The sequence below is a fragment of the Maniola jurtina genome, chromosome 18 (assembly GCF_905333055.1).
Source record: "Maniola jurtina chromosome 18, ilManJurt1.1, whole genome shotgun sequence".
Taxonomy (NCBI): Eukaryota; Metazoa; Arthropoda; class Insecta; order Lepidoptera; family Nymphalidae; genus Maniola; species Maniola jurtina.
In genome coordinates this window covers 8,197,351-8,221,431 of record NC_060046.1, presented here as the reverse complement: position 1 = coordinate 8,221,431, position 24,081 = coordinate 8,197,351, and the positions used below count along the sequence as shown (strand labels likewise).

Here is a 24,081-nt window from a genome sequence, read left to right as displayed (position 1 = left end):
GATCACGGTATGGAATCCATACCGCTATAACTGCTTATCACATGAATTAAACAACCAAATAACTATTTTATATTAAAAATCTATAATTGGAAACCAGTTAAACCAGTGGAAACCAGTTGAGGAAGATCGACCAATCAGAACATGACTCGAGCTTCAACCTACTAGTTCGTAAAACTGTGCTACTATACGAATAGTATGCATGGAATGGACTAAGGAGCCAGTGAGGGCAGACTTTCTTTATTTTATAAAAGCTAAAAGTTTATATGCGCATTGTCCCCAACGCAGGGAGGAACGATCAGCGACTATATAAAGTCTGAATCGTAGTAGCTTTGGCAGATAACAAGTACCTAACAAAGACATACAAAATCTTTCAAAGTATAAAGTCTAATTTTTTTATAATTTTACCGGATTAGTATTAGAAATCACATCATACATTGCCAGACACTTAGTATAGTAACAACCCCAGCCAGACGGCAGACACCCTTAAACTTTAATATTATGACTTAGTCAATGACTTCTATGTATTCTTAGAAGTCATCGGTCTTTGGTGTCTGGCAGGGGTTTCCACGATGGCTTAATTGTATACTTATAGAGGCACTTAGGTGTTAAAGGTCCAAAGTAAATATTTTCTTTTCGATCCATGACTGCGGTTGAACAATAAACAGCAATTTATTTTTCCCTTAGCATTTTTTTCATTAGCAAATAGGAATGAATGATGTGTAAAGCAACGCGCTCGCAGTGACGAGGGTCTCAGTAAATAACCGAAGGGTAGTAATTATACCAGGTACTTACATGTATGCGTTAATTGCAAATGAATGTCATCAAATTGGCGTGCCTACGTTGACAATCCTTGTGGCGTAGCCACTTTTGAAAATGCGTTCGGTTTAATTAAACTAGGCTGGATACCTCTTACCTATGCCTTTTTTGCAACAGATATGATAAAAAAATAAAGCATTCCCAAAATTGTTACTTTGAAAGGTAATTTAACATTAAATACATTTTCCAACCGCTTTTAAATTCATTTGCGTCATTGGAATCTCTTACTGGTGTGCTCTGCTTTTGAAATGTAGAATGTTTTTTAATCGAGTTAAACTGGATACCGATAATATTATTTACTGTACCTTTGAGTATATTATACGATTATAATATATTCGATGGTATACCACATAAATAAATATCATTATATTTATATGATAATAATTAATAATATAATAATAACAAATGATTCTCGTAGCTATATTGTATTTAAGTATGACCATCTTGTAGCTTGAAATAAGCGTCTATTTATTTTATTCCTTTATAGGGAGACAATGCTTGCAACTCGATGCTTAGACAGCGAGTCTTGCCACTAGTTATATTCGAATTATATATTTTATTTCATAATAATGAACTAGTTTTTATCAGAACCTCGTACTGTACATACGATCTCATACACGCATTCTTATTGTCACGGTTTCGTGGAATAAAGGAGAATACAGCAGGGAAATTGATTTTATTTATTTATCACCTCTGCCGTAGGAAAGATACCTACATATGTGGCACTATACACATTTATCTCCAAAACACTTGTTTATAAACAACTGTCTGTATCATCATTCTATGTAAATGGTTACTTTTGAAATACCTAGCTTGAGACTTTAACAATTTCAATCTAATATTTTAGTATTAAGAATCCTAATTGATGATTTGCAAGGAAACCCCAAAAGCAAGCAAATACAACTCAACAAAATAGTAGAATTATACAAAATAGTAGAATTTTACAAAACATTTCACTGACAAAATGATTTAACAGGGAATTCGCTTAGTGTTCATCATATTTCTCTCAGCAGGAGGATTTCCGAGTCGCTCATAAAGCGGCATTACATTTCCTAGACCATCTAGTACTGAGCGAGTGATGCTCATGAATGAGATTGAGTTAAATGAGGTTTGTGCTACAAACGGTTCGGTATACAACGGAGTAAGTGCTGTGAACTGGTGTGGAAATTTTAAAACGTAAACCTAGTTACTCAATGTAATGTATTATATAGGTCGGTACATACTTAAAAACTCTACAACCTAAGATTCATATTTAGGGTTCCGTACCCAAAGGGTGCCAACAGGAGCCTATTACTAAGCCTCCGCTCTCTGTCTGTTTGGCTGTCAGCGGGTTGTTCTCATGAATCGTAATGTATAGAGTTGAAATTTTCTCGAGTCTGTATGTCCATTGCCACTATAATAACAACAAATAATAAAAAATTCAAAATAGCTGCCATGAAAAAAAGTGTTATTTTTTGTACGATGGTATAGAACCGTTTGACCGGTTTTTTTTCAAATCTAAAGCAATATTCGTAATTAATTAATATTTTATGTAATAAATTCTTATTCAATAGTTCGCGTGGTTGAAGTTTCACCGGATATTTTCAAGAAAAAGTTTATAAAAGGGAAAAATTGCTCATCTTAGCTTCTTATAAAATCAGAAGCCTTAAAACCCTAGTCTTTTCATTTGCATTCATAAATACCCGAGTAAAAAGCGCGAAAAAGTGACGAGAGTCTTGTTCCAAATACCGTGAAAGTAGGTAATCAACTCCTGTGCTAACTTTTTCTTTGGAGTGGATTTTTGTTGACTAAGTACCTACCTTTTTGTTTCAAATATGCGGTTTTACTGCTACGACGTAATAAGTATGTTTAGCATGTGTTTCTTAACATAATAACCACTAGCTGATGCCCGCGACTTCGTTCGCGTGGATTTAGGTCTTTAATAATGCTGTAGGAACACTGATTTTTCGGGATAAAAAGCAGCCATGTCACTCTCCAGGTCTTTTTAACTATTCCCAAGCAAAGAATCACGTAATATATAAAATTAATAATTACAATCGAAAAGTTATAATAGCCTACCTATCTAATTATTTCATCAATATTATCGTATTTCGAAGAAGCAGAACAGTTTTTAACAAACTTAATGGAGTTTTCCATTACTTTTTATTATTATGTTGACTTCGTTTGTTATCGTAATCGGTAGCAAATAAACAACATTGAGAGATTTCTAGGAATATTTTGATTATAAGAAGATATTTTCTAAGGACGGCTTGGTTGCCAAGTCGATCTTTTTTGGTTGTGAAATATAAACATAAATAATAAAAGTATTAATCAACATTTGGAAAGAGCAACTGCGGGTGTTCTTCTCAGGAAAATTCCGAACCAATGCAATGGTTCCCATACCAGTGGTATTTGAAGATTCGAAAGCAGTTTATTTGAATAATAATAAAAAATTAAAAGAAAAATAAAACCGACTTTTTATTTCACAATTTTTAGTGGCCCCACTGTACTATAATATGCTATGCTCAGTTAAAACCCTACTGTTTACTAAGCTATTACACTGATCGCGAGCAATTTGCTCTCATCCATTGAGGAGTTCTGTTCTCCATCTCCGAAGATATTCATCAGATATTCACCAAATTTATATGGGACCACCTGCACAGTATACCCTTTCAAACAAAAAAATAATAATTTCCAAATCGGTTCAGGGTCTTTGAGTAATCGGTGAACATACATTAAAACAAAAAGATTCCGACGAATTGAGAACCTCCTCCTTTTTTGAAGTCGGTTAAAAATATAAGTATTCTATTCTACTTACTATTATAATGATACGTTTTTTAGTTGCCTACCTTTTGTTATTTTCATAATTGAAGTAGGTCAGTAAGTACTTTTAATAAGAGCACTCGCGGCAATTTACAAATGAAAATAGTTAAAATTGATTCGAAAACGCTTGCTTTCGATAGTGATGTGCATAAAATTAAAATTCAAGCGCTTCGCGAGTGCTCAACATACCAGCGAATTGTATATTCGATGCGACAAAATGGTTTGGCGACAAAAACAGGACAGAACAAGAGCTTTAGTTAATGTGTATCATATTTCACTTGGCTGCGGGATTTCCAATTCATGCACCGGAATTACATTTGCAAGTACATCTAGCCAAAACCAGTGTAGCTCATGAATGAGATTGAGTATCACGAGATTTTAATACGTATATTCCTAATTTTGTGTTTGAATTACAGACTGAATTAGGTACCTAATAACTATATTAAGTATATTATCATAAAGGTTATAATATTATGTAGGGAGGTATATCTAGAGCTTAACTTAATTTGCATTATATTTAACTTATTTCATTGAACGAATAAAAACTCAAAAAATCGTTTTGGCAGATGATTTTTAATAATACATAAGCATCAGGTACATATATATAAAATTTCAAAATATGTATATCTTTATTGTGAATATTACAATACAATTTGTTTTATTACTTCAACCATCTAAGTATGAATTTAACGTATTTTTTTTACATTTTTTTATAATTAATTAAAAGCGTGTAAAGGAGTACAAAAGAGGTAAAAACAGCACTGATTTTATTTTCTTAATAAAAAAACCTGTTCCTGAAACAATGGATATTGTATTCTCTTGTTAATTATAATACAAAAACATTTGGTACGGAACTATAATAATAAAAGGTTGCTAATAAGTACCTCTAATTTTAATTATAACCACAGGGCATAATATTTGGAAGGAAGGTAATTAATTAGTGAAAAACTTGAATTGTGCCCAAATAGTACAAAATCCATACTAATATTATGAATGTAACGTAATTCTGTTTATCTTTCTGTTTGTTGGCGTTTCACGGCTCAACCGCTAAACTGATCTTGATAATAGGCTCAGTGTACATCATGACAAATTTTTAAGGGACCCTCTTGCAAACTTAGTCAATCGATTAAAAAAACACGAAAATCGGTCCAGAAATCACAAATAAAATAAAAGAAATACGGTTCGAATTGAGAGAACCTTTTAAGGACGTATTTGCACACTTGTATAGATTTTCGGTACGCTTTGTGGCTAAAATATACTAAGTAAATTGGAACTACAGATTGCTAAAAATAAATTGGTCCTTTATCTCCAGAGATCGAGTAATTTTTTGATAAAATCATTAATTTTGATACTATAAGAACGATTTTCCTTCACCTCTTCCACGCAGAATTAACGATTTAGGGTCAAGTTTAGGTACATTTTTCTCAGTTTACGTACGGATTTTATTCTTCTAATAAATATTTTCCGTTAGCACATAATGTGCACCTCAAAATATAGGATTATTATATTAATAATAGTATAAAAATAAATAAAAACATCGTGTATAAATTTTTCACGTATTTTGCTTCAACCGCAAACCTTAATACAGTGCACTAAGGGTTATTTTGATATTGGGCAGGCAATGGTATGATTTCAAAATTATATCAGTCAGCGGCCAGCCGCCTTCGTGGGTGGTCTCTGCGTCGGTTGCTATAATTTTTTGATGTGGAAAAGATCGCTGTACGAACACAAAATAGTTCGACAAAACCCTAACTGATATTTATAGGTACTTATTCCGTGATTGTGCTGATATTTTGGCAAGGTAAGATAATAATGATAATATTATGTACCTATTATCACATTTTATCGTTAGCTGGATTTTTTTCTTGAGCATGATAGTGATCTGATAGTGAACTTCGAAGGCTGCGACAGGAACTTGAAGACTAGAAGAACTAGATGTGTCCAGTTTGGGCTCGTTTTCTTAGTCATGACGAGATCTTACCTCCGGATTTGTGGAGTGACCTGATGGTATACCTCGAAAGTCACTATTGGAACTCGGAGACGAATAGAGCTAGGTGTTTCGAGTTTGGGCTCATTTTCTTAGTCATGATGAGATCTTACCTCCGGATTTGTGGAGTGACCTGATGGTATACCTCGGAAGTCACTATTGGAACTCGGAGACGAATAGAGCTAGGTGTTTCGAGTTTGGGCTCATTTTCTTAGACATGATGAGATCTTACCTCCGGATTTGTGGAGTGACTTGATGGTATACCTTGGAAGTCACTATTGGAACTCGGAGACGAATAGAGCTAGGTGTTTCGAGTTTGGGCTCATTTTCTTAGTCATGATGAGATCTTACCTCCGGATTTGTGGAGTGACCTGATGGTATACCTCGGAAGTCACTATTGGAACTCGGAGACGAATAGAGCTAGGTGTTTCGAGTTTGGGCTCATTTTCTTAGTAATGATGAGATCTTACCTCTGGATTTGTGGAGTGACCTGATGGTATACCTCGGATGTCACTATTGGAACTCGGAGACGAATAGAGCTAGGTGTTTCGAGTTTGGGCTCATTTTCTTAGTCATGATGAGATCTTACCTCCGGATTTGTGGAGTGACCTGATGGTATACCTCGGAAGTCACTATTGGAACTCGGAGACGAATAGAGCTAGGTGTTTCGAGTTTGGGCTTATTTTCTTTGTCATGATGAGATCTTACCTCCGGATTTGTGGAGTGACCTGATGGTATAGCTCGGAAGTCACTATTGGAACTCGGAGACGAATAGAGCTAGGTGTTTCGAGTTTGGGCTCATTTTCTTAGTAATGATGAGATCTTACCTCCGGATTTGTGGAGTGACCTGATGGTATACCTCGGAAGTCACTATTGGAACTCGGAGACGAATAGAGCTAGCTGTTTCGAGTTTGGGCTCATTTTCTTAGTCATGATGAGATCTTACCTCCGGATTTGTGGAGTGACCTGATGGTATACCTCGGAAGTCACTATTGGAACTCGGAGACGAATAGAGCTAGGTGTTTCGAGTTTGGGCTCATTTTCTTAGTCATGATGAGATCTTACCTCCGGATTTGTGGAGTGACCTGATGGTATACCTCGGAAGTCACTATTGGAACTCGGAGACGAATAGAGCTAGGTGTTTCGAGTTTGGGCTTATTTTCTTAGTCATGATGAGATCTTACCTCCGGATTTGTGGAGTGACCTGATGGTATACCTCGGAAGTCACTATTGGAACTCGGAGACGAATAGAGCTAGGTGTTTCGAGTTTGGGCTCATTTTCTTAGTCATGATGAGATCTTACCTCCAGATTTGTGGAGTGACCTGATGGTATACCTCGGAAGTCACTATTGGAACTCGGAGACGAATAGAGCTAGGTGTTTCGAGTTTGGGCTCATTTTCTTAGTCATGATGAGATCTTACCTCCGGATTTGTGAAGTGACCTGATGGTATACCTCGGAAGTCACTATTGGAACTCGGAGACGAATAGAGCTAGCTGTTTCGAGTTCGGGCTCATTTTCTTAGTCATGATGAGATCTTACCTCCAGATTTGTGGAGTGACCTGATGGTATACCTCGGAAGTCACTATTGGAACTCGGAGACGAATAGAGCTAGGTGTTTCGAGTTTGGGCTCATTTTCTTAGTCATGATGAGATCTTACCTCCGGATTTGTGGAGTGACCTGATAGTATACCTTGGAAGCCACTATTGGAACTCGGAGACGAATAGAGCTAGGTTTTTCGAGTTTGAGCTCATTTTCTTAGTCATGATGAGATCTTACCTCCGGATTTGTGGAGTGACCTGATGGTATACCTCGGAAGTCACTATTGGAACTCGGAGACGAATAGAGCTAGGTGTTTCGAGTTTGGGCTCATTTTCTTAGTCATGATGAGATGTTACCTCCGGATTCGTGAAGTGACCTGATGGTATACCTCAGATGTCACTATTGGAACTCGGAGACGAATAAAGCTAGCTGTTTCGAGTTCGGGCTCATTTTCTTAGTCATGATGAGATCTTACCTCTGGATTTGTGGAGTGACCTGATGGTATACCTCGGAAGTCACTATTGGAACTTACAAAACGAGCTCAAACTCATAACATCTAACTCTACTCGACTCAAAAGTCCAATAGTGGCTTTTAAAGTACACCTTTAGAGCACTCCAACAAGTTTCAAGGTATAATCTCGTCATAACTAACAAAACGAGCCCAAACTCGAAACACCTAGCTCTATTCGTCTCCGAGTTCCAATAGTGACTTCCGAGGTATACCATCAGGTCACTCCACAAATCCGGAGGTAAGATCTCATCATGACTAAGAAAATGAGCTCAAACTCGAAAAACCTAGCTCTATTCGTCTCCGAGTTCCAATAGTGGCTTCCGAGGTATACCATCAGGTCACTCCACAAATCCGGAGGTAAGATCTCATCATGACTAATAAAATGAGCCCAAACTCGAAACACCTAGCTCTATTCGTCTCCGAGTTCCAATAGTGACTTTCGAGGTATACCATCAGGTCACTCCACAAATCCGGAGGTAAGATCTCATCATGACTAAGAAAATGAGCCCAAACTCGAAACACCTAGCTCTATTCGTCTCCGAGTTCCAATAGTGACTTCCGAGGTATACCATCAGGTCACTCCACAAATCCGGAGGTAAGATCTCATCATGACTAAGAAAATGAGCCCAAACTCGAAACACCTAGCTCTATTCGTCTCCGAGTTCCAATAGTGACTTCCGAGGTATACCATCAAGTCACTCCACAAATCCGGAGGTAAGATCTCTTCATGACTAAGAAAATGAGCCCAAACTCGAAACACCTAGCTCTATTCGTCTCCGAGTTCCAATAGTGACTTCCGATGATACCATCAGGTCACTCCACAAATCCGGAGGTAAGATCTCATCATGACTAAGAAAATGAGTCCAAACTCGAAACACCTAGCTCTATTCGTCTTCGAGTTCCAATAGTGACTTCCAAAGTATACCATCAGGTCACTCCACAAATCCGGAGGTAAGATCTCATCATGACTAAGAAAATGAGCCCAAACTCGAAACACCTAGCTCTATTCGTCTCCGAGTTCCAAAAGTGACTTCCGAGGTATACCATCAGGTCACTCCACAAATCCGGAGGTAAGATCTCATCATGACTAATAAAATGAGCCCAAACTCGAAACACCTAGCTCTATTCGTCTCCGAGTTCCAATAGTGACTTTCGAGGTATACCATCAGGTCACTCCACAAATCCGGAGGTAAGATCTCATCATGACTAAGAAAATGAGCTCAAACTCGAAACACCTAGCTCTATTCGTCTCCGAGTTCCAATAGTGACTTCCGAGGCATACCATCAGGTCACTCCACAAATCCGGAGGTAAGATCTCATCATGACTAAGAAAGTGAGCCCAAACTCGAAACACCTAGCTCTATTCGTCTCCGAGTTCCAATAGTGACTTCCGAGGTGTACCATCAGGTCACTCCACAAATCCGGAGGTAAGATCTCTTCATGACTAAGAAAATGAGCCCAAACTCGAAACACCTAGCTCTATTCGTCTCCGAGTTCCAATAGTGACTTCCGAGGATACCATCAGGTCACTCCACAAATCCGGAGGTAAGATCTCATCATGACTAAGAAAATGAGTCCAAACTCGAAACACCTAGCTCTATTCGTCTCCGAGTTCCAATAGTGACTTCCGAGGTATACCATCAGGTCACTCCACAAATCCGGAGGTAAGATCTCATCATGACTAAGAAAATGAGCCCAAACTCGAAACACCTAGCTCTATTCGTCTCCGAGTTCCAATAGTGACTTCCAAGGTATACCATCAGGTCACTCCACAAATCCGGAGGTAAGATCTCATCATGACTAAGAAAATGAGCCCAAACTCGAAACACCTAGCTCTATTCGTCTCCGAGTTCCAATAGTGACTTCCGAGGTGTACCATCAGGTCACTCCACAAATCCGGAGGTAAGATCTCATCATGACTAAGAAAATGAGCCCAAACTCGAAACACCTAGCTCTATTCGTCTCCGAGTTCCAATAGTGACTTCCGAGGTGTACCATCAGGTCACTCCACAAATCCGGAGGTAAGATCTCATCATGACTAAGAAAATGAGCCCAAACTCGAAACACCTAGCTCTATTCGTCTCCGAGTTCCAATAGTGACTTCCGAGGTGTACCATCAGGTCACTCCACAAATCCGGAGGTAAGATCTCTTCATGACTAAGAAAATGAGCCCAAACTCGAAACACCTAGCTCTATTCGTCTCCGAGTTCCAATAGTGACTTCCGAGGATACCATCAGGTCACTCCACAAATCCGGAGGTAAGATCTCATCATGACTAAGAAAATGAGCCCAAACTCGAAACACCTAGCTCTATTCGTCTCCGAGTTCCAATAGTGACTTCCGAGGTGTACCATCAGGTCACTCCACAAATCCGGAGGTAAGATCTCTTCATGACTAAGAAAATCAGCCCAAACTCGAAACACCTAGCTCTATTCGTCTCCGAGTTCCAATAGTGACTTCCGAGGATACCATCAGGTCACTCCACAAATCCGGAGGTAAGATCTCATCATGACTAAGAAAATGAGTCCAAACTCGAAACACCTAGCTCTATTCGTCTCCGAGTTCCAATAGTGACTTCCAAAGTATACCATCAGGTCACTCCACAAATCCGGAGGTAAGATCTCATCATGACTAAGAAAATGAGCCCAAACTCGAAACACCTAGCTCTATTCGTCTCCGAGTTCCAATAGTGACTTCCGAGGTATACCATCAGGTCACTCCACAAATCCGGAGGTAAGATCTCATCATGACTAAGAAAATGAGCCCAAACTCGAAACACCTAGCTCTATTCGTCTCCGAGTTCCAATAGTGACTTTCGAGGTATACCATCAGGTCACTCCACAAATCCGGAGGTAAGATCTCATCATGACTAAGAAAATGAGTCCAAACTCGAAACACCTAGCTCTATTCGTCTCCGAGTTCCAATAGTGACTTCCAAAGTATACCATCAGGTCACTCCACAAATCCGGAGGTAAGATCTCATCATGACTAAGAAAATGAGCCCAAACTCGAAACACCTAGCTCTATTCGTCTCCGAGTTCCAATAGTGACTTCCGAGGTGTACCATCAGGTCACTCCACAAATCCGGAGGTAAGATCTCATCATGACTAAGAAAATGAGCCCAAACTCGAAACACCTAGCTCTATTCGTCTCCGAGTTCCAATAGTGACTTTCGAGGTATACCATCAGGTCACTCCACAAATCCGGAGGTAAGATCTCATCATGACTAAGAAAATGAGCCCAAACTCGAAACACCTAGCTCTATTCGTCTCCGAGTTCCAATAGTGACTTCCGAGGTATACCATCAGGTCACTCCACAAATCCGGAGGTAAGATCTCATCATGACTAAGAAAATGAGCCCAAACTCGAAACACCTAGCTCTATTCGTCTCCGAGTTCCAATAGTGACTTCCGAGGTATACCATCAGGTCACTCCACAAATCCGGAGGTAAGATCTCATCATGACTAAGAAAATGAGCCCAAACTCGAAACACCTAGCTCTATTCGTCTCTGAGTTCCAGTAGTAGGTTCCAAAGTATGCAATTTCATCAAGTCGGGAGGTAATGTAATGCTATCCTTCTCAGATTATTTTAGTCATAGTAGGAGCTCATAATTTCATAAGCATGGAAATGTTGTTCATTGCCAAGAAGTCATGGTGAAATATTTCATCATCAGACCCTTAGTCTGTAGGCACTGTTCTACTTACTGTATTATTGTCAAGATACATATTTAAAAAAAAAACTGTTAAAAAAAAATAGATGACCAAATATAAAATAAAATAAAAATATAAAAGTATCAAAATCAAGTCGATTCACTCATTTTGACGCAGCTGTGTGCGTGTGGGCAGTGTACTTATGTAGTAGTGCAATTTTGATACCTATTCATTTTGCAAAGACGTCCTTAAAAAGAAGTCAGCTAAAATCCGTGGGTACTCTTTGTTTTTCCTGGATGAAAAATATCTTATGTCTGTTCCCAGGATGTAAGCTATCGCTGAGTCAAATTTCCTCAAAAGCGGTTCAACGATTGAGCCATGAAAATGTAACAAATAGACAGACAAACAGAGTAACTTTCGCAATTATAATATTAATGGATGATCTCTTTGATCGATTTCTACCAGGTGGGTTTAGTATTTTGAATTTTTCAATCCCGTGGGATCTCTTTGATTTTCCGAGACAAGAAGTAGCCTGTTCATCCCTAAGATGCTATGTATCAAACGTCAAAATCTTTTAATCGAATGGACCGTGAAAAGCTGGTAGATATTGAAGACAAACGTGACTAAAATCCAAAATCTCGACTTTTAATAGCCATTTACTGCCTGCATTAAGCAGTAAACGACAAAATATAAAGTGACCCTAGGAAAGGAGCTGTTTTTCCTCGCAAAATCACAGTTAATGTAGTTGTAACTCATACGTGGGCGGTCCCAAAATGAATTGGCCTGATATAGTTCTAAGCAACATATCGATACATGTTATGTTACATCGGACAGTACGTTTATCGTGTTACTTTATATACTAACATGCATCGACATGAAAAGCGTAGTCTCAGCTCAGCAGTGGTTTGAACATCAAGATTCGCGTGTTTTTTGGAAATGTCGAAAACCGAATATCGAAGCGTCACAAGTTTCTGTTTAAAGAAGACTTATCTCCCGCCCAAATAAAAGAATGATTAGATGATGTGTACAAGGAGTCTTTCCCCTCGTATAGCACAGTAAAAAACTGGGTGAAAGAGTTTCGCTTCGGGAGAGAAACGGTCGAAGACTTCGGCCATGACGGTCGACCGGTTGAAGTGCTCTCTCCTGAAACTATTGCTGTAATCGAAGAGGAGGTTTTAATTGACCGACGTTTGAAGATTAGAGTAATTGCAGCTAGACTTAGGCTCTCTAAAAGTACCATCCATCGTGCAATCCATGACCATCTTCGTATGAAAAAAGTTAGTGCAAGATGAGTTCGAAAACTTCTTTCAGCTGTCCAAAGACAGGAGCGAGTGCGCTGTGCAGCCGAGTTTTTAGGTCTTTGTGACGAAAACCAAAGAATGTAATCGAGCGGCTAGTTACTGGTGATGAAACTATGGTCTTATATCATGATCCAGAAAGCAAGCGCGAGTCAATGGAATGGTGTTACAAGGGTGAAAAGCCATCTAGTAAGGCAAAGGTGCAAAAATCCAACAAAAATGTCTTGTGTACAATCTATTGGGATTCTCAAGGGATTTTGATGGTAGAATTTAAAAAACGTAATATAATCGTAAACGGCGAATATTATGCTTCATTACTATATAAACTGCGAGACACGATTAAGGAGAAGCGCAGAGGCAAGTTGTCTTAAAGCGTCCTGTTGCTCCACGACAACGCACCCGTTCACACTGCCGGTGTTCCGAAGGCTGCAGTTTGTGAATGCGGGTTCACGGAACTGGAACATCCACCGTATAGTCCAGGCCTGGCCCCATCAGACTATTATTTGTTCCCAAATTTAAAGCGGGGCTTAAGAGGAAGGAAATTTTCAAACGATGAAGAGTTGCAGGCGGCCGATTTTAGTCATTTTGAAGACAAAGATTGAAGTCACTTTTATGAAGGTTTAGAGGTGTTAATTTTCAGATTTCAAAAGTGTGTTTATATTAGTGGAGATTACATATAAAAATAAAATTGGTTTCATTTCATTTTGTTGACTATTTCATAGCTAGGCCAATTCATTATGGGACCGCCTAGGTAAATGTAAATTTTTGTATACTTAATACTATTTTTATTTTTAACTAGCTGACGCCCGCGACTTCGTCCGCGTGGATTTAGGTTTTTCGAAATCCCGTGGGAACTCTTTGATTTTCCGGGATAAAAAGTAGCCTATGTGCTAATACAGGATATTATCTATCTCCATTCTGAATTTCAGCCAAATCCGTCCAGTAGTTTTTGCGTGAAGGAGTAACAAACATACACACACACACACACACACACACACACATACAAACTTTCGTCTTTATAATATTAGTGTGATGTGCGATTTACAATATTAATATGAATTAAGTATAAAGTATATATAATTTGTTTTGTCGCTGCTTAAACAATAGTGACTGATATATGGCCCAATAAAGTCAAGATGTGAAGAATGGCTGCCATCCTATTAACGTCACGAACAGAACAATTCGCCCTTTGTCGAACGCTGTCCTGTACTGGCAGCAATTTGTTGTCTATATTGTTATGTTGGAATCGAAAGTATAGCCCATATACTCGAATAAAAGAGCAATCTGAATCTCCTGGGAGCAAAATGTTATAGACATTGTTATAGACTATTTTCTCTCTTTACTTTTCCTATTTAATAAATAACAAATAAAAAATAAATAGAAGTTTAGTTCAAATAGCAAAGACTCATTAAAGAAATCACGCTCATTATTTATTATAATCTACTAGCTGATGCCCGCGACTTCGTTCGCGTGGATGTAGGTTTTTTTTAAAAATCCCGTGGGAACTCTTTGATTTTCCGGGATAAAAAGTAGCCTATGTGCTAATCCAGGGTATAATCTATCTCCATTTTAAATTTCAGCCCAATCCGTCCAGTAGTTTTTGCGTGAAGGAGTAACAAACATACACACACACACACACACACACACACACACACACACACACACACACACACACACACATACAAACTTTCTCCTTTATAATATTAGTGTGAAGTATTTAATACTAACTTAAATTAAACTTTTGTAAACCACTATACCTATTGCATGATTGAAAACTTGCAGCAATCGTTCAGGTAACAGCAGCCGAGCTTGCTGGCTATCATGCTCACGAATGTGTTGACATCGGCCCATATTTATAGAAGATTTTTACAATCTCACCAAAGTGATGGTGCAATTTAAGATGAATCGAGCTAAATTGGAAGGGTTATGGCAGTTTGTGTTTTAAACCATAGCCAAAATTGGTTTTTACCTGATATCCTATCAGACCTCTTAACGCTCAATGCCATGGCTTTGTCGGTGGAGGGTAACTAACCATAGAAGCCCATGCCGGGAATCAAACCCAAAACCTCCTGGTCATAGGACCACCGCGCTCACTACTACACCAAGAAGGTCGATAAAAGATGATCTTACAAAACGAGAAGCACAAGAGTCAGGAAGGCGCACGTAACGCAGTTTTTAACCCCCGACCCAAAAAGAGGGGTGTTATAAGTTTGACGTGTGTATCTGTGTATCTGTCTGTGGCATCGTAGCGCCTAAACGAATGAACCGATTTTAATTTAGTTTTTTTTGTTTGAAAGGTGGCTTGATCGGGAGTGTTCTTAGCTATAATCCAAAAAAATTGGTTCAGCCGTTTAAAAGTTATCAGCTCTTTTCTAGTTACTCTAACCTTCACTCTTCGGGGGTGTTATAAATTTTTAATTTACACTTGTAAATAATGAAAATGGCTACATTATTATGATAGGCAATCAATTTAAAGACCCGCGAAGAATTAATTACTGTGCGAGTATAACATTAAAATTTACGCCCTCCCTTTTAATTAAGACATAACTGCTTACAACATTAATAACTCCATAAAATTGTTTTGGATTTGTCCCTTTATTTAACAGTAGACGTAGGAATTATTTTATTTTCAGAGAAAAGAAGCAAGCCGACAAAATACGTACGTCTCCGGGAGATAAGCTATCTCAGTAGCATATTTCGTCAAAATCGGTTAAACAGAGGGAATGTGAATACTAAACGGAGTCCATTCCCACTTACTCCGACTTTCCGAAGTATACCCGTTCCGATTACCGATAGTGTTGAGCTTCTAGGAATCAACATTTCGTCCAATCTCAACTTTGGACAATGCATCGAATCCAAGGCAAAAACAGCTGGCAAGAAACTTGGCATCCTCAACAAAGTCAAGCGGTACTTCACGCCGGAACAGCTTCTCACCCTGTACCAAGCTCAAGTTCGATCGTGCATGGAGTACTGCAGCCATTTATGGGATGGCTCTGCCAAGTACCAGCTCGAAGCATTGGATTCGGTGGATCGCCGAGCTAGAAGACTCATTGGTGACGAAGCACTGATGAAAACTAAACTCCAAAGTTTGGAACATCGGCGTAAAGTTGCCAGTCTATCGGTATTCTACAGGATATATTTCGGAGAGTGTGCACAAGAACTCTTTGACCTGGTTCCTCCTTCACCTTTCTACCATCGTACTGCCAGGCATCGTCAAGGTCTGCATCCGTACGTAGTCGAAATTCCTCGAACACGTACGAAACGATTTGCTTCCTCTTTCCTAATTCGAACCGCTAGGATATGGAACGCCCTTCCGGCGTCAGTTTTCCCTTCCACCTATAATATGGGTACCTTCAAGTCAAGAGTGAATAGGCAACTTCTAGGCAAGCGCGCTCCATCTTAGGCTGCATCATCACTTGCTAGCAGGTCTGATTGCAGCCAAGCGCTAGTCTATATAATTTAAAAAAAAAAAAAAAAAAAAAAAAAAAAATAGATACTCGCATCGTTTATCATAATTAAAATGGATTTAATATAATAATTATATTACTAATTATTAGTATAGGCATTGTTCTTTTGTGAATAAAACTTTATTTCATAGATACTCAGGCAGCTGCTTTTTTATTTTACTTCCCAGCTTTACCCTCTTTATCTATGACGTTTGAGTTTATTTACCTTGAAAATGGACCACAGCCTTCCGTCGCGAATGTTTCCCTGGCACTGAAGATGGCGGAAAGTAATGAGTGATCGCGGCGGACGGGCACGGGGGAAAGGGATTGAGTAGATATCTGCTAGTCCGTATTTACCCCGTGTCCGCAATTCCCCCATCGTCCCCTACTTTCCTAATTTTCAGTCTTCTTATAAGTTCTCTATTGTAAAACCTTTTTTTAACAGACTCACCGACTCACCTATATTTACTTACATGCCAGAGGAGGATGTTGTGACTTGTGTAAAGTAAGGTTTATTTACAAACTTGGTAGCCTACTGAAAAATACAGTCCGATTAGTCACTGAAACTTAATGTCACAGCCAGTAGCTTCACGTTTAAAAATCCCACACCACCTCTTTGTCATATTTTGCGGAGAAAAAGACGTATTCTCTTTTATTCATTTTGTCGCTTGCTCTTACCTAGATTGCTATGAGGATTGTATATGGTAGATTAGTAATTAATTGTAATTACCTAATATTCACATCATAATTCGTTTAATGAGTTTAGTTGATTGATGTTTGACTCAATTCGATGTATGAAAAGAAAGTCATTTTCAAAAAATTTGTATAGAGATGGGTGTTTGACGTGTGTGGGTGTGTGTGTAGTGCTTTTAGTGTAGTTCCTGCATTTGAATAATTAGGAATTGCGATAGCAATCTCACTCTAATTAAATAATTTATTATTATTGCCGTTAGATTAAATCTCTCAATAAGCCTCTACGTGTCGGACCCATGTCCTCGTGCAAGATCCGAGAGGACATGTAAAATAATATTTGAATAATGCCTGCTTCTGGAACAATGTTATTAGGACCTAATTGAGACAACTGTGAGGACAATGGAAATAATATATCCTAGAAAATCCTGCAGAATATAACAAGAGTTTATTATTTGCGACCATTAAAAAAATACCAACATTAGTTTTTTATGAGTTTACTCTGAAAATGAGACTGTATGCATAGTGTGCAGCATTTTCATTTCTTTGTTTCTACGAATTATGAATTGTTCGTGTTCTATTTGTTTTTTATTGGGTACCGAATGTTCTCGTGTTTAACCTACTGTAGTAATAGACAAATATTACGATTAGATACTTCGGAAATAATACATATTATAGGTAAGTATACAGAAAATGTTGGACCGATGACCTGAAAAAGGTGGCGGGGAGCGGGTGGATGAGGAAGGCGGAGGACCGTGTTTGGTGGCGCCCTCTTGGAAAGGCCTATGTCCAGCAGTGGACGCTTACAGGCTGATGGAATGGAATGGAATACAGCAAATTAGCTTTTTGTCGGAATTTTTCATTTCGAGTACGAGCCTTACGGATAAAAGAATAGAATATGTACCTAACTACATAGAAAAATCGATCACGAAGATATTTCCAACGCGCTATGCGATTGAATACAATGCTGTGCAAAAAATCAACGAAACACAATTCAATTGAATGCAATACCTTGCAAGTACAGCACAATTTACTATATTAGTACAACTATAAAATATAATCATTGCTTTTATTATCAAAATATATAAAATGAAACTGACTGACTGACTGAGTGATCTCACCTCACAGCTCAAACTACTGTATAGATTGAGCTGAAATTTGGCATGCAGATAGCTATTAAGTATGACGTAGACATCCGCTAAGAAAGGACTTTTGAAAATTTAACCCCTAAGATAGTAAAATAGGGGTTTAAATTTGTGTAGTCCACGCGGACAAAGTCGTGAGCATGAGCTTGTGCGTTATAAGCCTCGAAACGAGCAGCTTTCACTTATAGTAAACTGCGGCTGTTTAAATCGTCTGCTCGTTTGTATTAAAAAAAAATACAAAATATTTTTATTCAATTAAACTTTTACAAGTAGGTACTTTTGAATCGTCAAATGCATCTACCACAAGTTCGGAATACCTTTCCTACCGAGAAGGTACTTCTCGACAGGAAAGCAAGAAACTCGGCGATTGCTCACTTCTAAGATTTGGTATACTATGTGAGTCCATGTATAAAAGTAATTGAAGTCCCACTGCCTCGTTGGTCTAGTGGTTGGCATGTTCGACAGCAGATTACGAGGTTCGATTTCCGGATTAGGCCAAAAATGGATTGAATTTTTCTGTAAATAAATTCTCTGTACCAATTGGGCCAGAGTTAGGAAGATGGCGGAGTTGCAATCCCGTGCCTCGGTGAGCACGTAAAGCCGTCGGTCCTGCGCCTGATTTCTCTCCGGTCGTGTCGGATTTCTGTTCCATCGGGCTTTGAGAGTGAGGGAATAGAGAGTGCACCTGTGTCTGCGAACACACTTGTGCACCATAATATCTCCCGCGGAGTTGGCTACTCTCTATGGAGATTATCCGCCTTGACCGAAATTCGTAGGGAGGACATTATAGTTTGAACTTAAGCTTTTGTGAGGTTTTAATGGTTTTAATAAATTGATGGCTTGGCATTGTCGCGTGGCATTAAGGCCTAGGCACCGTTGCCACTTAAGCAACGGCGGCTGGCTCAAGCAAATACCTAGCTTAAAGTGAACTAAATCATGCGAAACATGGTTGCAGGCAAACATAGTTGTAAAATAAATAACTAAGTAAGCCTTTCATGCAAATAGCTCGTTGGCTTAGCTATACGAGCACGTACTCGCAGGCCTGAATTACGCGCCGACGACACATCACGCTTGTTATAACAGCCAATTTTCACGCACGCCGCATTCACCGCTTTGCTGATGAAATGTTTGACACAGATTGACGTACATGACAACGGTTATTTGACATGTGAACTGCTTAAATATACCTACAACGTGCGAGTTCTGTCAATAGTATAGAGTGAGAACCAGCGAGGGCCGGTCATTCGTTATTTTATAAAAGCTGAAAGATTCTCTGCGTATTTTCCCATAATATAACCTACTAAAGGGGTGGAATTTGGAAAAATCCTTACTTAGTTGATACCTAGAGTACAAATTCAAATTTAAAATTATAAATTCCAAATTACAAAGAACAAACCTTCCAAACATGTCTCTAGAACAGGTTTAGTCAGTCAGTCTCAGTCAGTCAGTCAGGACTTTGAATTTTATGTAATAAACAGATGGGTAAATAAAAGATGTTCTTTCAAAATTTTGAATCTACCTACGAGTATAAAAATACGTACACATAAAGAGGTATTATAAGTATTTATAAAAGTAAAATAAATTAACTAAAATATTGTTTTATGTACTTACTTATACTTTATTAAATATTTCCGTAATATATAGGTCAAATAATTTAATTTTGCATAATACGACACCGCTTATTAATTAACCAACACAGAAACCTTAATTAAAATATGTTGTACCTACTCACTCGAGATTTTCACGGGATTTAGCTTATTGTGCTGAAATACGAGTAAAATGCCCTGTCTTATAATATTGAATCTGATTTTGGTTTCTATGAAATAGTAATAGTAGGTAATTATACCTACTTTGGCATTTGATGCCAATATTTTAATTTAAATTTGATCCATGCTAATATTTTAAATGCTAGAGCCTGTCTGTCTGTCTGTTAGATTTTCATAGCTTCACAGATACACAAGCTCAAAGATTTGATACTAACAAACTACAGACACAGATGTTAATTTTTAGAACGTGTTCAGAAAATTTCATTGATTTCGATTCATTCAAATTCAAATGAGAACCAACCTATGTTCTTATGGAACGCGTTATTGATACTGAACTGTTAAACCCATGAATTTAACTATTCTTATATTCGAGTTGAATATAAAAGGATCTGCGAGCCAACCCAATAAATCTCTACCATGTACAAAAAGAAGGGGTCATTATGACAAAGACGATTGTAACTTTCGACGAAGAGAAAGATCGTGCGAATGTGTTAGCTATACATTTTCCCAAGAAGATCCGTATCTTTGTTAGCTGTATTTTCACCAAAGATTTTGTCCAAAGTACTTACATAACGAAAAACCAGTCAAGTGCGAGTCGGACTAGTACACGAAGGGTTCCATATTCCATACCATCGTACAAAAAATAACAATTTTTAATTATTTTTTGTGATATAAGGACAAATACACGGTTTTCCGATTTTTCCCTTTACTTGTGTTATAAGACCTACCTACCAGCTTTTCATGATTCTAGGTCAACGCGAAGTACCCTATAGGTTTCTTGATAAATACTAAAGACAGATAGACAACAAAGTGATCCTATAAGAGTTCCTTTTCACTTTTGAGGTACGGGACCCTGAAAATATACTGCCCAGAAAATTGACGGACTGTAATTACTCACTTGGAAAGCTTGGGACCGGAAACGATTTTCCCGAAGTTGTGACCTTATTTTTTAAAGAAATAGGTAACGACTTTGTCCATAAACCTACTCAGTGGGTTGAAAAAGACTCGAGACTTTAATGTTTATCAAATAGGTATTCCAATTAGTGGTTTCCTGTCAAAGTTATATATCAAATTAACTTGTTTCATCTTATTAACCGTTACCAAGTATTACGATTATCTAAAAATCGAAAAATCTAGATCAATGATATCACACTAATATTATAAAGGAGAAAGTTTGTATGTGTGTGTGTGTGTGTGTGTGTGTGTGTGTGTGTGTGTGTGTGTGTGTGTGTGTGTGTATGTTTGTTACTCCTTCACGCAAAAACTACTGGACGGATTGGGCTGAAATTTAGAATGGAGATAGATTATACCCTGAATTAGCACATAGGCTACTTTTTATCCCGGAAAATCAAAGAGTTCCCACGGGAATTTTAAAAACCTACATCCACGCGAACGAAGTCGCGGGTATCAGCTAGTATTTTATTAAAAACAATACAAAGCTGTCTCCAGTTTGATTGGTTAATGTTCAAACAACGTTTTTATGGAGAGCACATTAGAGAAACTTCTCTTAAGATTCGTAGCTGTGCAGAAGAAATTATTTCGGACTTCAAAAGTCTTAGAGCCACAGCAATGTTGTTATAACCAACCATCGATTGATACGCGGCTGGGCATTGCTTTTATTAATTTTAATCAGGAAATAGAGGAAAAATTTAATCGACATTAATAAGGGCTTCAATAAGATTAAATTAAATTATATTCAAACAATATACGAGTAATATTATTATCCAATCGCTGCGTAGAATAGATATTATTACGGCAGGATAGAATTTACGACCCAAAGATAGGAAGGTTAACGAGGTGGAGGAATTCGTCGTTAATGCCGTCATAAACTGCGATAATGATGCCTCATACAATATGACTATAGTATATGGACATTGTAATAATATAAGGGCCTAAGTGAAACTGCTAGTGTAAAAAGTTTGTGTTTATAAACCCATCCTCTCGTGGAAAAAATCAGACCTTATTTGCAAAATAACCTAAATCTTTGCAAAATTTCAGCTTTCTAGATTTGTCTAGCCCAAGGGTTTGAGCTGGGTGTTGCGTTGAAGCTAATCACTTAGTTACTAAGTGAGTCATGATTTTTCTTTTTAATATTTATTGAACTGGAAACACACACTAGGTACAAGTATATTTCCTATACATGCTTGTTAAGTGACACCTTTGGACACCTTGTTGATTACTTTATTAGCAAAACACGAATAATTATCTCAACTAACTTTTGTTTTTGTTGATAAAATCATTAAAGATCTACCTCTGCTTCGGCCCGGCTCGAAAATCTTTCTTAGTTTAGTACGCAGCACCACACAAATCCCAAAACCACTCGACGCACGCTTGGGATTTGTGTGGTGCTGCGTAGTGGTGGTGCGTATGGCTGGCGTGGTGGCTGTCTTTTTCTGCATGTTTATCAGTTTGCATGTCGCATGCTGCATGTTGCACCATACAGATTTGTTTGGTTTAGCGGATTATAGCAAATTAAGCTTTTGGTTCCATATAGTTGCAGGTTTTGAATTCGGCTCTATTTGGAAATACGCTTTCTTAGCTTTGTTAAGAGTTTAATACTCTTTGTTGCCTATTCGTATCGCTCACAGAACGAATATCAAGAAGCGGCGGTGGCGTGGTCGAGGTAGCGTGCAGTGTTCAAGTTGTAATTATTTATAACTGCACTCTCTGAAAAGAATCACAGTGGCGTCAAGGAGGAGATGCAAGTATTACTGTTTTGTATTCAGACAACGATCAAATGTTGAAAGAATCAAATACCTACATTAAATTGTACATATATAGGGGATATTTTCAACAAAAAAAAGGCCGTGACTCGCCGTACCTACTTAACAGGGCTCTCTCCGTCACTCGTTTCATACAATCGTAGTTCCAATTTCATTTGAATATTAAGCCACCAAAGTCCATGAAATTTTGCAGACATATTGTAGAAACTAATATCTGTGTCTGTGGTGTTTTAGATTTTTCTAAAAATATGTAGTTTTAAAATTACAGGGGCTCAAAGATTTGTATGAAAGTTTTTAAGACCGCGTAACTTTGAAACCGAATATTTTAACAGAAATCTGGAAAACCACAGACATAGATATTAGTTTCTAGAAGATGTCTGCAAAATTTCATGGACTTTGGTTGCTTAATATTCAAATGAAATTGGAACTACGATTGCATGAAACGAGTGACGGAGAGAGCCCTCTTAACCGCGCTTACGTCTGTGCTTACGTCTCGACTGTATATAATATGCTGTATAGTGAGAAATATGCCCTATAATATTCACGCTTGCATTATATATTTCAAGTATATTTGTATTAACCGGTACAATACCACAGATTGCTGTTCTTGTGTCTGTATTGTTTTCAGAATAGAATGGTAATCTCGATCGAACTAGCTAAATTTTGAAAGGCTATGTTTTGAGACATTACACGCCCGACTGGTTGGCAACAATTGCTAGTTCAAAAGCGATATTAATGGGTTTAAGGGGTGTTGGCCTTGCGGTGCCATGGCAAATTAGTTGGGAAACTCTTCATTCATTATGGCAAAGTTTTGCGGTCCAACTATCAGAGTTGTTGACTAACGCAAGTCTCTCCGGTTGGTTGTAATTAAACGCTACATCAATCTAAGTCAAGTTATTATTTATCAACTTACAAATTACAGCTATAAATTATAGGCTAGGTATAATTTCTGACATAATAATTTAGGTATTACAAGTGTAAATTAAAAATTTATAACACCCCCGACGATCCAAAGTATTTGAGTTTTCCAAAACATCATTTTCAAATAAATAATTATGTATTTAGGCAACGTCCATCTTGACAGCTTGACATTTGTCTATTGACATAATATTAAGAACCTAACGGTTATCTAACCTTCTTTTCTACAACAAAACTAGAAAAGAGCTGATAACTCTTAAACGGCTGAACCAATTTTTTTGGATTATAGCTAAGAACACTCTCGATCAAGCCACCTTTCAAACAAAAAAAACTAAATTAAAATCGGTTCATTCGTTTAGGCGCTACGATGCCACAGACAGATACACAGATACACAGATACACACGTCAAACTTATAACACCCCTCTTTTTGGGTCGGGGGTTAAAAAGAAAGGATTACTATTAAAGGACACGCGTAGGGGAAAATTTTCTGAGAATTTAAGTAGGTAGGTTCAAATTATAATTAATACGAGTATTCTGTTATCATCAACTGAATTATTTATAGAAATACTTATTAATATATACTTATTATACTATACTTAACTTATTATTTGAATAATTAAAACTATAAGAAAATCAGACAAGTAGATAAATATAGTATGTATATAAATTCTGATGATGGCCGGTGAGGAGAACTTTTTATGTGAAACTAGTTAATGCTCGCGACTTCGTCCACATGGTTTTACGTTTTCAAAATCTCGTGCAGTTTATCTGATTTTTCAGGATAA

At 37.9% G+C, this 24,081-nt stretch overlaps 1 long non-coding RNA gene across 1 annotated transcript; it reads left to right on the top strand.

Moving 5' to 3' along the window:
- Positions 1–204: 204 nt before the first annotated feature.
- Positions 205–19,175, top strand: LOC123874565. Its single transcript, XR_006797953.1, has 3 exons — positions 205–220; positions 11,348–11,352; positions 19,123–19,175. It is a non-coding gene; the product is annotated as an uncharacterized LOC123874565 (long non-coding RNA).
- Positions 19,176–24,081: the final 4,906 nt, after the last annotated feature.